This window comes from Anser anser, assembly GCF_964211835.1.
Source record: "Anser anser genome assembly, chromosome: 1".
Classification (NCBI taxonomy): Eukaryota; Metazoa; Chordata; class Aves; order Anseriformes; family Anatidae; genus Anser; species Anser anser.
This window is the reverse complement of record NC_139720.1, coordinates 51,272,788-51,288,136: the sequence shown is the minus strand read 5'-3', so window position 1 is coordinate 51,288,136 and position 15,349 is coordinate 51,272,788. Positions and strand designations below refer to the sequence as shown.

At 39.0% G+C, this 15,349-nt stretch overlaps 1 long non-coding RNA gene across 21 annotated transcripts in view; it reads left to right on the top strand.

Annotated features, from left to right (window-relative positions):
• The window catches only part of LOC310892401, a 90,087-nt gene that overhangs the window by 29,091 nt on the left and 45,647 nt on the right, over positions 1 to 15,349 (top strand). For all 21 annotated transcript variants that reach the window (XR_014578079.1, XR_014578080.1, XR_014578081.1 and 18 more), the window contains one exon: positions 9,218 to 9,283. This is a non-coding gene — a long non-coding RNA (uncharacterized lncRNA). The remainder of the gene's footprint in view (positions 1 to 9,217; positions 9,284 to 15,349) is intronic.

Sequence of the window (15,349 nt, the reverse complement as noted above, 5' to 3'; positions counted from 1 at the left end):
CTGTCTTCTTTAATTTCATGCAGTTACTAGGATGAAGTTCAGAGGTACACTCCAGAAATCTAAAAATTCTTACAACTTCTAGAATTTGTAGTGTATTAGAAAATAAATTTAGAATTGAGAAAATGCTTTTTTTTTACAATGTACCATTCATTTTTAATAACAACATCATAAAAACTACAAATTGCAGGAGGGTTCAGAAATCTGCATGCAGAACTTGATAGAGTAAATGAGAAGATATTGACTATAAGTCATGCAAGCATTTGTGTATGGAAAATTGTACTATACAGCAGCCACGTAACTGTATAGAATTAAGGAATAAATTTCCATGTATGTGTTTGTTCAAGGAAAAAAATATATATATATATATAATATATATATTAAAAAGTGTATTTAACAAGCTGGATGAACGGTCAAATCCAATGGGCAGTTCATACAATCCTATGACAGGCAGAAGCATAAGAGCTACCAAGAATTTGACATGTATTGCTCTGACTGTATTTACCCTTCAGGTACTTAAAAGAGAATGAAACCCTGGCCCAGCGGCAATCACTGAGTGTTTTGTCATTGATTTTAGGAGTGCTAGGATCAAACCCAACGAAGTTTGCTAACTATAGCCTCCTGTGAAAACAGCTTATGCAGAAGAGATTGACAGTAATTATTTTACAGTTTTTGTGATTATTTTAGTATTTTATAAAGCAAAGCATAAAGCAGAATCAACTCCTGATTCTTATTTCTGACTCTATTAAATATATAATAGAAACAAGATATAAAATTATTATCTGTTCTTTCTACAATCCTTCCCACTATGTTTTCTCTAAAAATAGTACTTACTACATAGTGAGTCATATAAGATGATAAAACTTTAGTACAAGAAATATGAAATTTGGCTTTATCACTATAGAAATATTGATGTGAACATTTTGTGAACAATTTGATGCTGCCTTTGTCAATTCTGTGCCCCATCAAAGTGCACAAACTTTCTACTTTCCTAGAGAAGTAAACATAACCAATTACAGAGGTGAGGCAACTAATAACAATATATTTACACTTTACAATCAAATGTTCCTGAAATATCCTTAAAAAAAAAAAAAAAAAACGACACAAAACAAACAAAAACAAACAAACAAAAAAACTGAATATGCTATCATTTGTGAAATGACTGTTATAACTAGAAAACAGTTTAAAAATTGCCTGTAAGCTGTTGACAGTCTTAGGTAATCCATATTAGGTATCACACGTCAAAAAACACATACCATTCCACTCTGACTCGCAAATGTCTTTCAGTTTCTAGTCCAGAAACTAGATAATAATGTCTGTCTTTTACCTTCTGGCACTAAAGTTTTATTTAAGAATTGGAGTTTACTTTTGGAAAGAACAACAACAACAAAAAAAAAGTGCATATATAGCAGTGCAGTAATAACCTTTTGAAAATATGGCACCAACAAAAGTCTAGATATATTCTATTTTACACAAGATATGCACACTACTATGTTAGCAAGAACAAAAATAAAATGCTGCATAGAGAAAAAAGAATATATTCATTTTAAATGAGTTCAAATGTTACTATAGGAAGCATAAGAGAAGAGGTAAGTAACGGTTTTGAAAATTTTCACCAAAATTATTAAACTGTTTGGCACATTTACTTGAAATTATTAGTCTGTTTTCTTATAAGCAAATATCACCTTATGCATAGAAAAATAAGAAATGTAAGTAGGAAATACCTATCACCTTCTGACTTTTTAAACAGCCTCTAAAAAGTAACACATACTTCTATTACTATATTTATATAATATGCCATTATATACTTAGTTCAAGAAAACACAAAATTAATATAAATACTACATAAAATGGAAAAAAAAATCATTTTGAAATGAATGTTCGAAGAACATTTTTGTCATACACTTTGTTTACAAGTAATTGACATAATGTTAGACATAATGATTTTCCCCAAAATAATTTTTAACACTTAAGGAAAATGTGAGTAAATTTTAGTTCAAAGATACTCCTGGTAAACACTAACATGGAACAAACAAGAATAAGCATAGAAATGCCTGAAGACAATGAACAGAGAGTAAGCAATTGATAAAGAAAAAAAATGCACGAATTGTTGACAAGCAAGTACTTCACTAACTTTTTCCCTCAGCAATTTCAAGGAAGCTGCCGATGAAAGGAAGTAATAAACACAAATATAAAATGTAACAGAACAAACATCCACAGAACTAGTAGTTTAAGTGATTTAAAACTTTCTTCTTTTAATATTTCCCCTAAGTAAACAAACAAGAAGAAAACTCTCCTAAATGGACTGTACAAGTAACCAGATATTCTTTGCGTGTTGTAAACTAAATCTTTTTTCCTTAACTGTTATGAATAGTGTTTATGGAAGCCCTCAAGCCTTTCTGCTGGTTTTGTATTACTTGATGGAAGCTTAAAATAAAATCTCATGGGAATAAGGTGAAAACAGTGGCTAACACTGAAAGAAAAAAAATCTTTAGAGTATGTACCTTAGTGTGCCTCAAGTTTTTATTACTTTTATTATTTTGCTTCTGTCTATCATTCTTATAAGATTCTATGATATTTTGATTTGCTCATTTTCCCTGCATTTTGAGTGTGAGGTTCATTGTTCATTATATAGAAGAATTACAGAATTTTCAAAAAAGCTCAGTGGTAGTAGTTAATTTCCTCAACTTTTGAAAGAACTGTCCTTGCTCTCACTGCATTAAAGGCAAAATTCTTCCTTAGTGAGTTCAGGTTTTCATCCTGAGTGATGTTTAAATGCCTTCATTGGTAAGATCTACAAAATCTAGCTGTGCTTTTTTGGCTAAATTGCTTCTGATTCATCAGTTGATGAACTGATGCTGATAAACCTAGCCTCTGCCAAAAGCCTAAATATGTTTTCATTTGAAGTATCTTTCTAAGAGAAACAAAAATAAAGCTTAAAAGCAAAGGTAAAACATATCTTTTATCTAGTCTGGTACAGTATATCAGATGTTTCTTTTATATAATAGGTATCTTTTACATTAATTTTTTCATTTTTTAACTTGCTCCTTTCTCCTCTGCAGCATGAGTTCTGTACCTTGGATCTTAGCCAACACCCCTCACTTCTCTTCAGTAGGGCAGATACTGAAAAAACTTTAATATTTTTTAAAGGTTCTGTTCATATCTTAGAATATATATATATATTTAAAAACAAAACAAAAAGCTTTTTTTAACAGTACTTTTCTTAAAAAAAATATTGAAATCTGAAATATGCTTTCATTTTACTGTGTATTGTTATTTTGCCAACACAATCATTGCATTAGCATCCTTTCACTTGCAACCTGCAAGGTCATTATTGGCAAAGTGTAAGGTCATATTGCATGTCTTGTGGCAAAAAGTCACAAATTAATCCTGAAAATTAATTTACACATCAACTGAATAAAGGGGTTTGTAGTTATATTCTAAAGCTTACTGAACAATTAGTAGTCTGGAGCTGCTTCTATTAAAAAGAAACATAACTGTCAATAATGCAAAACTAGGTGACATTAATATGATTATAATCTGAAAGTAAATGCAATTACAATTGAATTTTTATGAAGCTGTAATTTCTTATACAGTAGATCCATGCTGTCATATTCATAAATGTTCATCTGTCAGATGAAAGTCCACAGATTTCATTAAGGAAGAATGTCATTACAGACTACAGGAGAAAAAAAAAAACACTAGATTTTCAATCTGCTTTCAAATGCATACCTTTATACTGCATTATTATTATTATTATTATTATTATTATTATTATTATTATTGCAAAAGAGAATATAAGTTCTTTTTCAACTTTTATGGGATCAAATAACTGAAATAAATAATGCCCTTAACCTGATACCATTGTCCATTCGCCTTTCCTAAACAAAATGTGTATATGGTAGACAAATGTAGATAAAAGGAATTTCACCGGATGCTGATTTGTGAAAATTTGAAGTTCCATACAAATAGGAAGATAAAACACCTATAAAGACTAAAAGAAGAGAAGCAGTGAAATAAAAGTGTCCCCCTGTACTCGGCTCTGGTGAGGCCGCACCTCAAGTACTGTGTTCAGTTTTGGGCCCCTCACTACAAGAAGGACATGGAGGTGCTTGAGAGAGTCCAGAGAAGGGCAACGAAGCTGGTGAGGGGTCTGGAGAACAAGCATTACGAGGAGCAGCTGAGAGAGCTGGGATTGTTCAGCCTGGAGAAGAGAAGGCTCAGGGGAGACCTCATCGCTCTCTATAGGTACCTTAAAGGAGGCTGTAGCGAGGTGGGGGTTGGTCTGTTCTCCCACATGCCTGGTGATAGAATGAGGGGGAATGGGTTAAAGTTGTGCCAAGGGAGGTTAAGGTTGGATATTAGGAAGAACTTCTCTACTGAAAGGGTTGTTAGGCATTGCAATGGGCTGCCCAGGGAAGTGGTTGAGTCACCATCCCTGGAGGTCTTTAAAAGACTTAGATGTCGAGCTTAGTGATATGGTTTAGTGGAGGACTTGGTAATGTTAGGTCAGAGGTTGAACTTGGTGATCTTGGAGGTCTCTTCCAACCTAGATGATTCTGTGATTCTGTGTGAAAAACCACAAGCACTACCAGCTAGCTCAAGCAATGACAAGCTCTGAAATAACAGGTGGACTAAGTGCTCTCAGAAAAAATAGACTTTGACACTAAGAAAATCCCACTGTTTCTTCTATGCTTCCTGTTGTGTTTATAGAAATAAGATTTTGTACCATCTGATTGCATAAAAGAAACACCATATTTGACTTTTCCTTGTGATGGAAACAATCCATAATTCCCCAAATGTGGTAAAGTGCTGGAGAAAGAAGGAGCACTGCAGTCTGTTTGTTTTGATTTACCTGTCAAGTGAAGGGAAAACACACCAAAGCATCTGAGACAAAGATGGTTGTTTTTGTTGTTGATGGTGGTGTTTTATATTAAATTTGGTGATACAACATAATAATGTCTCTACTCTGGAAGTTGGATGTATGGCTCTTACTGAAGTGGTAATGGATTGTTTCATGTAGGGAATAACCTGCCAACTTAGCTGAGAGTTATTCTTTGAACATTTATTGGAAATAACTTTAACACTCTTGTACACAGGAAGCTAGAATAAAACTTTAATTTTAAGGTGACTGTTAGGCATGATCACTTGTCACAAGTTTCAGAAAGGCAGAAACAGCATTTTCAACGTGTTTCATATATACTAGTTTTCAATACAAGGGTTGAAGAAATATGCAAAGGCTGTTACTGTAACTATTTTAAATGGTGATTTTATTGGTTTGGTGTTTTGTGCTTTTACCAGTACAGTCATTTCACTGTTGCCAGCAAGATAACCTCAAAACTAATATTCTTCGTCTTCTTCGTCTTCTTCGTCTTCTTCGTCTTCTTCGTCTTCATCTTCTTTTTCTTCTTCTTCTTCTTCTTCTTCTTCTTCTTCTTCTTCGTCTTCTTCCTCGTCTTCGTCTTCGTCTTCATCTTCGTCTTCGTTGTCTTCATCTTCTTCGTCTTGTTGTTGTTGTTTATTTATTATTATTGAAAGAATTTTTAAAAAGGGGGGTGGGGGGGGGGAGGGGAAGGAAACATGAGGCCTATATTTATTTGTCCTTTGCATCAGTAGAAAGAAAATACTGTGGAAATGAAACAATGTTAATATTATAGTTATATAGTTATAAACTTTTGTTGCGGTGAAGCCTGAGACACTAAAGGCTATGCTGTACTCTCTACGCCATTTAATTAATGTTTATGAAGATAAGGGTGCTGTCATAGACGCTGCAGGGGTGGCTGTGGTGATGAAAGTCCAGGGCTGCCCCAGCCAGACAGAGCCAGTTCCAGCTGCCTCCAACCACCCCACTGCCAGGCATGGCTGAGCCCAGCAGCCACCACTCTGGGGCACCTTAGGGAAAGCTTATTTAAGAAAAGGGAGAAACAAACAAATAAACAAACAAACAAAATACCAGACAGAGAGGAGGAAGAAACAAAAAGAGTGAGAAACACCAGAGGGAACATCAAGGCCAGAGGAGGAGGAAAAGGAAGAGGAGGGGTACTGCAGGTACCAGAGCAGGAGCCCGTGAAGAACTTACACTCGAGCAGGTGGACATTTACTGAAAGAACTGTGGTCCCTGTGGAGAGTACATACTGGAGTAGGGGAAAAGTAAGAGGGAAGGAGCTGCAGAGATAAACCATTATGTACTGACTATACCTGTACCCCTCCCCATTGCACCACTCAGAGAGGACAAGTAGGGGAGCTTGGAGTACAGCAGTGAAGTTGAGTCTGGGAGAGGGGGGAAAAAAGGTGTTGCCTTAATATTTGCCTTTGTTTGTCACTCACTATCTGAATCTATTTTAATTGGCACTAAATTAAATCATTGTTCTCTAAGTCTGTTTTGCTTGTAGTGTAATTGTTAAGCAGTCTCCCAGCCTTTATGTCAACCTGGGAGCTTTCTCAGCTTATTTTCTCCCTTTGCCCTGCTAAGGAGAGGGAGAGAGTGAGCAGCTGGATGGGATTTTTGGTGTTTGCCAAGGCTGATCCACCAGAGAAGAATAGAGTTTGGGCCCATTCATCCCTAGTAGTTTGATTTGAGAAGTTGTCCTGGTTTCAGCTGTGACAGGGTTAATTTTCTTCCTAGTAGCTGGTATGTTGCTGTGTTTTGGATTTAGGATGAAAATGATATTGATAACACATTGATGTTTTAGTTGTTGCAGAGAAGTGCTTACACAGAGCCAAGGACATACCTTCTCATTATGTCTTGCCAGTGAGGAGGCTGGGGATGCACCAGGAGCTGGGAGGGGGTACAGACAGGGCAGCTGGCCCAAACTGGTCAAAAAGATGTCCATATGGTGTCATGCTAAACAATAAAACTGGCTGGGAAAGGGTGGCTGCTGCTCAGGGTCCAGCTGGGTATTGGTCTGCAATCAAGATGACACTTTTTGAAGAGCTTAGAATATATTTTTCAAAGTGGTGTTGTGCATCACTTTGTATATTTTTTTGTCGTTAACTATTTTCCCTTCCTATTCTGTCTTAATAAATTGTCTTTATCTCAACCCGAGGTTTTTTTGTTTGTTTTTGTTTTTTTTTGTTTAATTATTATTCTCTTCACCCATCCAACTGTGGGTGAGGGGGAGGAGTGAGCAAACAGCTGTGTGGTGCATAGCTGCCTGCTGGGTTAAACCGCAACAGAACTGTACAATAAATGAGCACCTCTTTATAATTTCTTTAGAACATCCTGTTTAATGTCATAACGTTTTTGTAAAGATCAGAAACCAAATAAAGATTGACAAACAAAGGTATTAGGATTTTTTTGTTTGCCCGTCACTCATTTTCAGAACAAATCACCCAATAAAACCCTTCTACTGTCTTAAATAATATAAAAGATAAAATGACTGTGAAGTATATTGATGTTTGGTGAACCCTAGGGCCCACGGAGGTGAACTGAAATAGGATTTCATCTATTACCTTTTCTAGTTGGAACCATTAGATAAGAGAAATCATTCAGTATTGTATACTTCACTTCTAGGGATTACATTTAATGCTTGCTTCACTTCCTGTCATGAGTACATTACAAATAGAAAAAAAAAAATCAAAAGGAAAGTAAAGGTGGAACTCTAAACTGTTAATTAGTCACTTAAAATAGCAGTAATAACAGTTTTAATATGATACCAAAGCAAACTCCTGGGACAGAATAGTATTCCTTATTTGCCAAAAATTAGAATAGGAGTTTGACGATCTGTTCTGTATATCTTCACTGATAAAGAAAATTATTTCATTTCAGGTTACTATTCAGTGATAGGCACCATTATTAAAACTGCTTCAGTTTTTCGTATGCCTTATGGGTAATTAATTCCAGATTTAAAAACGGTGGAATGTTTTCAAGTCCTTGAATAAACAACAGTATAAGAAAACCTAATGTAATTATTCAAAGTTTTACTTTACCATGAACAACTGCCAGGTTCAGAAACAGTAATGATTAGGATATTCATTTGTATTGCAGGAGATTAATACATGCATTGCTAGGGCATTCCAGAGGAAAACAAATTGAGATATATTACATGCCTCTGACCTATTTGTTTCATGCATTTACATTCCTGAGCCATTCTGTTTTTACTGCAGAGAGCTGGCAACCATGACCATAAATGCCTTCTGCTACCCATGACAGAAACAACCATAGCGCACTTGTTCAATAACATAGACGGTATAGTGTGACATAGTAACATAAACAATAATTTGTGATGGACAGCAGTTTCAACTGTGTCCACTACATGCTAATGTCTGAATCAACATGCCAATAATTTCTACCTTCAGAGTAAAATCTACCGTGTGCTTTCTATTTACTGAATTGCTTCATTTTATTACCAAAGTGGCTGAATATAATAAACACCTTGCAATGAAGATGACACTTTTTGAAGAGCTTCGAATATATTCTTCAAACATTACACTAATCCTTCTGTGTTCTTTCCATTCTGCCATTCTCTGAAGAGTAGCTTTTTTCTGTGAAATTCCAGCAGTCCAACTCAATATTAGAAAGTATTGTTACTAAACATGAGTTCTAGCAGTTTCTCTAAACATTGTGTTGTATAATTTAAATTATAGTCTTCTCAGAAATTATTTGCTACAAAATACATTATCGCTTAAGAACATTTATTTGAGGTCTTCATAGGTACTGCAGAAAGGACAAGTAATACACAAAAGTATGGACTAAGAATGCACAACTGTTTAGGAAAAGAATGTTAAATGGTAAGTATAGGACAAATTCTCCAAGATGAGAGAATCGTTATTTACATTCTGAAAGACCGAAGCTGCTGCCAACACACATTTGAATTTTACAAGTTCACCAGCATGTAGAAAATTTTCTGAAGGGAAAACAGAAAAGATTATCACAAAGATGATATAAACATACTGTACCATCTCCAAATTAGACAACAAGCAAAAAAACCACAGAGATAAAGATTTATTTTAAATTCCTTTTTACTGGATTGGATAACAACTAAAAATTTGGCATTTGCCACAGCAAGAAGTTGAACTATCAACAAAAGTATCTTGCCAAAGGAAGGTTACATTCATCCACTGCAGACATAGGGAGCAGCAGATAAAGTAACAAGAGGATATGGTTTTCACCTGTCTATAGTTTTATTTTGACCTGAAGTCAAATGTTTATAATTTACTTGAATAAATTAAGCTTTTTTTTTTCTTTTTTTTTCTTTTCTTTTTTTTTTTTTTTTCCCAGGTAACAAGTCTGGTTTTAAAGCCAGTGGCCAGTGGGAACAATTGACTGAACACTTCTTCCAAAACTGTGAGTTTATCTTTAATGATTGGAACTGAACTATCAATACATTATGAGTATTTTCAACAGCATGAATCTGTGCTTGTGTTTTTTGGAAGATGATTTTGTGTTTTGGAAGATGATTTGTGTTTTTTGGAAGATGATTTTGCAAATTTTCCTAATTCTGGTATGATGCTCTTGCTTTGTTGCTTCTGCTGAAATGTAAGGTTTCATCACTGATGAAAGCACTCTGTTCATCTCCACGTGCTTAACTGTTGACCACTTTTTTTTTTCTTCATTGGCCATCTAAATCATATAAAATACTTGTCTTTGACCATATCCACTTTCATCCTAATGCCTGGAAAATGTCACAACCTCTTCAAAATGGAACGAAAACTGAAATGTAGCCTGGTAACATTAGCTATATCAGGAGATCTCATGATGCCATATTAACCTCTGATCTGATCTGGAACTGAAGGTCAAAAAAGTCAAATACTTCTTGAAATGTCAGTATTTGTAACTTTCCAATTACACCAATAGATGATCTCTACAAAATGAATAGTACCAAAAGAAGCTATGTTGTCTTGGTTAACAAGATTAGATAGGAAACTGGACCTTTATCTATCAGTAGAGTTCAAACAAAGAAGGGATATTGCTGTAAGCTCATTTTTAACATATGAGAACATGTTCTCATTTAACTAATACAAATCCAGAACAATTCTAGGGATCTTAAAACATTTCTGCATTTTTAATAATGCAGCTAGGTTTAAAATCCATTTATGTGTTAGGTCATTCACTCCACTAATGAAAGACCAGAAAGAGAATCAAATAAGGCAAAATAAGATTATTTATTTTAAGGTCATAGTTATCAGGTATGCCTGTATACACACAGTCTATACAGTTCTATCTTGAACCAGTGTGGTTGTTTTTATGACAGAAAAAAACAATCATATACCTGTTTTGAGAACTATAAACCCCTATTGGAAATGCAAGTGGACTTCACAGAAGGGCTTTCTTTGTTCCATGTTCCTCTTCTGTACAATGACAACTTGAAGTCTTACAATACAAACTGAATTTTGAACAGTTACATCTTTCTCTGCATTTTTTAAAGGATAATGTTAATTCAATATCACAACACCAGAAGTACATAATTATAAAGGGTGAAAGAAGCTGCATTCAAATTACCCATGAGTCTAAATGCTTGGCTCTGTATAATTACTTTCAAATTATTTCTGTCAAACACAGGTTATAGTTGAGTTAGTCATTTATATTTTAAAAAGAAAATTAAGAAAATCAAGGAAGAAATTACTTAGAATTTTTAATATGAAGAACTTGTTCTTTAGCAAAAAGTATCATTTTTTTTACACTGGAAGTAAAATTAGCAAACTATGTACTGTGGATATGCTGCAAAAAACAGATTTGCATGTTAAAGACTACAATGCCAGCATTCAATATGGGCAATATGATGATCCAAAATAAAGTTGGATCCGGTATGTATGTGTCTGAAAACTTTGCACATTTAAAATTGATTTTTCATTTCTGTGAATTGCTAGTTTTTACTGCTCTCACATCTAGCTTTGAGTGAGAAATCTTGAAGTCACACTATTGTCGTGTAAACCACCATTGGCTCATTTTTAGCACTTAGAGTTACAGAATCACAGAATCACAGAATGACAGAATCGTCTAGGTTGGAAGAGACCTCCAAGATCATCGAGTCCAACCTCTGACCTAACACTTTCAAGTCCTACACTAAACCATATCACTAAGGGCTACATCTAAACGTCTTTTAAAGACCTCCAGGGATGGTGACTCAACCACTTCCCTGGGCAGCCCATTCCAATGCCTAACAACCCTTTCAGTAAAGAAGTTCTTCCTAACATCCAACCTAAACCTCCCCTGGCGCAACTTTAGCCCATTCCCCCTCGTCCTGTCACCAGGCACGTGGGAGAATAGACCAATCCCCACCTCTCTACAGCCTCCTTTAAGGTACCTGTAGAGAGCGATGAGGTCTCCCCTGAGCCTCCTCTTCTCCAGGCTAAACAACCCCAGCTCCCTCAGCCGCTCCTCATAAGACTTGTTCTCCAGACCCCTCACCAGCTTCGTTGCCCTTCTCTGGACTCTCTCGAGCACCTCCATGTCCTTCTTGTAGCGAGGGGCCCAAAACTGAACACAGTACTCGAGGTGCGGCCTCACCAGAGCCGAGTACAGGGGGACAATCACCTCCCTAGACCTGCTGGCCACACTGCTTCTTATACAGGCCAGGATGCTGTTGGCCTTCTTGTCCACCTGAGCACACTGCTGGCTCATATTCAGCCGACTATCAACCAGTACTCCCAGGTCCTTCTCTGCCAGGCAGCTTTCCAACCACTCATCTCCCAGCCTGTAGCACTGCTTGGGGTTGTTGCGCCCCAGGTGCAGGACCCGGCACTTGGCCTTGTTGAACTTCATGCAGTTGACTTCAGCCCATCGGTCCAGCCTATCCAGATCCTCCTGCAGAGCCTTCCTTCCCTCGAGCAGATCGACACACGCACCTAACTTGGTGTCATCTGCAAACTTACTGAGGGTGCACTCGATCCCCTCATCCAGGTCATCGATAAAGATATTAAAGAGGACTGGCCCTAATACTGAGCCCTGGGGGACTCCACTAGTAACCGACCTCCAACTGGATTTGGCTCCATTCACCACAACTCTCTGGGCCGGCCATCAAGCCAGTTTTTAACCCAACAAAGCGTACGCCAGTCCCAGCCACGAGCAGCCAGTTTCTTGAGGAGAATGTTGTGGGAAACGGTGTCAAAAGCCTTACTGAAGTCAAGGTAGATCACATCCACAGCCTTCCCCTCATCCACCAAGCGCGTCACTTGGTCATAGAAGGAGATCAGGTTCGTCAAGCAGGACCTACCTTTCATAAACCCATGCTGACTGGGCCTGATCGCCTGGTTGCCCTGCAAGTGCCACGTGATGACACTCAAGATAATTTGCTCCATGAGCTTCCCTGGCACTGAGGTCAAACTAACAGGCCTATAGTTCCCCAGGTCTACCCTCCAGCCCTTCTTGTAGATGGGCGTCACGTTTGCTAGCTGCCAGTCGACTGGGACCTCCCCTGATAGCCAGGACTGCCGACAAATGATGGAAAGCGGCTTGGCCAGCTCCTCCGCCAGTTCGCTCAGTACCCTTGGGTGGATCCCATCCGGCCCCATCGACTTGCATACATCCAAGTGCTGTAGCAGGTCGCCAACCATTTCCTCGTGGATAGTGAGGGCCACATCCTGCTCCCCATCCCCTTCCACCAGCTCAGGGTACCAGGTATCCAGAGAGCAACTGGTCTTGCCACTAAAGACTGAGGCAAAGAAGGCATTGAGCACCTCATCCTTTTCCTCATCTTTTGTAACTAAGTTTCCCCTCACATCCAGTAAAGGATGGAGATTCTCCTTAGTCCTCCTTTTTGTGTTGACGTATTTGTAAAAACGTTTTTTGTTATCTTTAATGGCAGTAGCCAGATTGAGCTCCAGATGAGCTTTGGCCTTTCTAATTTTGTCCCTGCACAGCCTCGCAACATCCTTATAGTCCTCTTGAGTAGCCCGCCCTCTTTTCCAAAGATTATAAACCCTCCTTTTTCTCCTAAGGTCGAGCCACAACTCTCTGCTCAGACAGGCCAGTCTTCTTCCGCACCGGCTCGTCTTTGGGCACATGGGGACAGACCGCTCCTGAGCCATTAAGATTTCCTTCTTGAGGAGCACCCAGCCTTCCTGGACTCCTTTGCCCTTCAGAACCTCCTCCCAAGGGACTCTGCCAACCAGTGTCCTGAACAGCTCAAAGTCAGCCCTCTGGAAGTCCAAGACAGCGGTTTTACTGGTCCCCTTCCTGACTTCGCCAAGAATAGAGAACTGAACCATTTCGTGGTCACTCTGCCCGAGACAGCTCTCGACCACCACATCTCCCACCAGTCCGTCACTGTTTGTGAACAGAAGGTCTAGCGGGGCACCTCCCCTGGTAGGCTCTCTAACCAGCTGTGTCAGGAAGCTATCTTCCACGCTCTCCAGAAACCTCTTAGACTGTTTTCTCTGGGCTGTGTTGTGCTTCCAGGATATGTCTGGGAAGTTGAAGTCCCCCACGAGAACAAGCGCTGATGATTTCGCGGCTTCTGCCAGCTGCCTGTAGAACTCCTCATCTGTCTCCTCATCCTGTTTCGGTGGTCTATAACAGACCCCCACCAGGATGCTTGCCTTGTTGGCCTTCCCTCTGATCCTAACCCATAGAGACTCAACCTTATCATTCCCAGCCTCAAGTTCCTCAGCATCAAAACACTCTCTAATATAGAGAGCCACACCACCACCCCTTCTGTGCTGCCTGTCCCTTCTGAAGAGCCTATAGCCAGACATTGCAGCACTCCAGTCATGAAAGTGGTCCCACCCCGTTTCCGTGATGGCAACCAAGTCATAGCCTTCCCGCTACACGATGGCTTCCAGCTCCTCTTGTTTGTTACCCATGCTGTATGCATTAGTGTAGATGCTCTTCAGTTGGGCCATTGCCTTCTTCCCCGGCTTTGCCATTGTTCCCCCTGGCACAGCTCCAACAAGCCTAATTTCAGCCCCATCCCCCTTCTTTCCTAGTTTAAAGCCCTCTCAACGAGCCCTGCTAGCTCCTGGGCTAGGATCCGTTTTCCCCTTAGAGATAGGGACCCGTCTGCGGCCATCAGGCCGGGTGTCGAGTAAAGCGCCCCATGGTCAAAAAACACAAAATTTCTGTGTTGGCACCAGCCTCTGAGCCACGTGTTAATCAGGTGGGCTTTCCGTGTCCTCTTGGTACCCCTCCCTGCCACTGCAGGGATGGAAGAAAACACCACCTGTACTCCCGCTCCATCCACTAACTGTCCCAGACCCCTAAAGTCCCGTTTGATAGCCTTCAGGCTTCTCTCATCAATATCATCACTGCCAGCCTGGACTATCAAAAGAGGGTAGTAGTCAGAGGGGCGAACCAGGTTGGGAAGCTTTCTGGCAACATCCCTGACCCAGGTCCCATGGAGGCAGCAGACTTCCCTACGGGTAGGGTCAGGTCGACAAATAGGGCCCCCTGTTCTCCTGAGAAGGGAGTCGCCTACTATGATCACCCTTCTGTCTTTCTTGGTGGAGGCAGTCTTGAGGCGTGGAGTCGGCTTCCTCGCCCTAGGCATCCTCCTGGGTAGACTTTCTACCTCGTCCTCACCCACCAGTCTCTCAAGCTCCAGGGCCTCAAATCTGTTGCGTAAGGGCACCTGGGAAGGTGGGGCCGGTAGGGGGGTGCATTGCCTGAAAGGTCGAGCAGGGACCTGTCTCCATCCCTCCTCAACTCCTAGGTCGCCTCCCTCTGCCACAACATGAGTTGTATATGCTTCTAACTCTGTCCTACTTTTAAAAATGTGAGTGACCAGAAAGTCTAAAATTGAAGTATAAATATAGACACACTGTGGTTTTTTGTTGTTTTTTTTTTTTTTCCACAGAAATTTGTTTCTGTGTAATATTTGTGTTGATGGTTAGCACAGGAGACAAAGGAAAATAAAGGAAACTTTCCACCTTCTTCACTGCATATGCATTTATGATCACCAAGATCTGTTCTTCTATGCACTTCATATCAATTTGAAACAGAAGAGACAACCACCCATTGGAAGATGCACAGTAGGGCATCTGGAAGTTCCAGGATATATTATCTCCTTTAGATTTACCAAGCCTTAGTAGAATGCAACTTTGTCTCAGTTCTATGCCAGAAACAAATCTGTAGATTAATGAATTGAACAGAGAACAGGATAGACAGCCCAAGCTGAAGACAAACAGAAAGTAGTAGATGATACAGTACTGTAGAGTGATTTATCCTTTGCAGCAGTGATAGAAACATGGTGTAGTATATATACCACAGAAATATGAATAAAGCCATTTGTATGAGACCACATAGTCGCTTTCTATTTAGAAAACATATTTCATAGGAAAAAACAAACAAAAAACTTTAGAATTATTGAAATATTATTTTTTATTGGCTCAGTTTCCATATTTTGATTGCTGTTATTAATATTCTTCATTCTGCAGAGTTAGACTTTCTGAGACCTAAAATATAGTACTGAGTTCT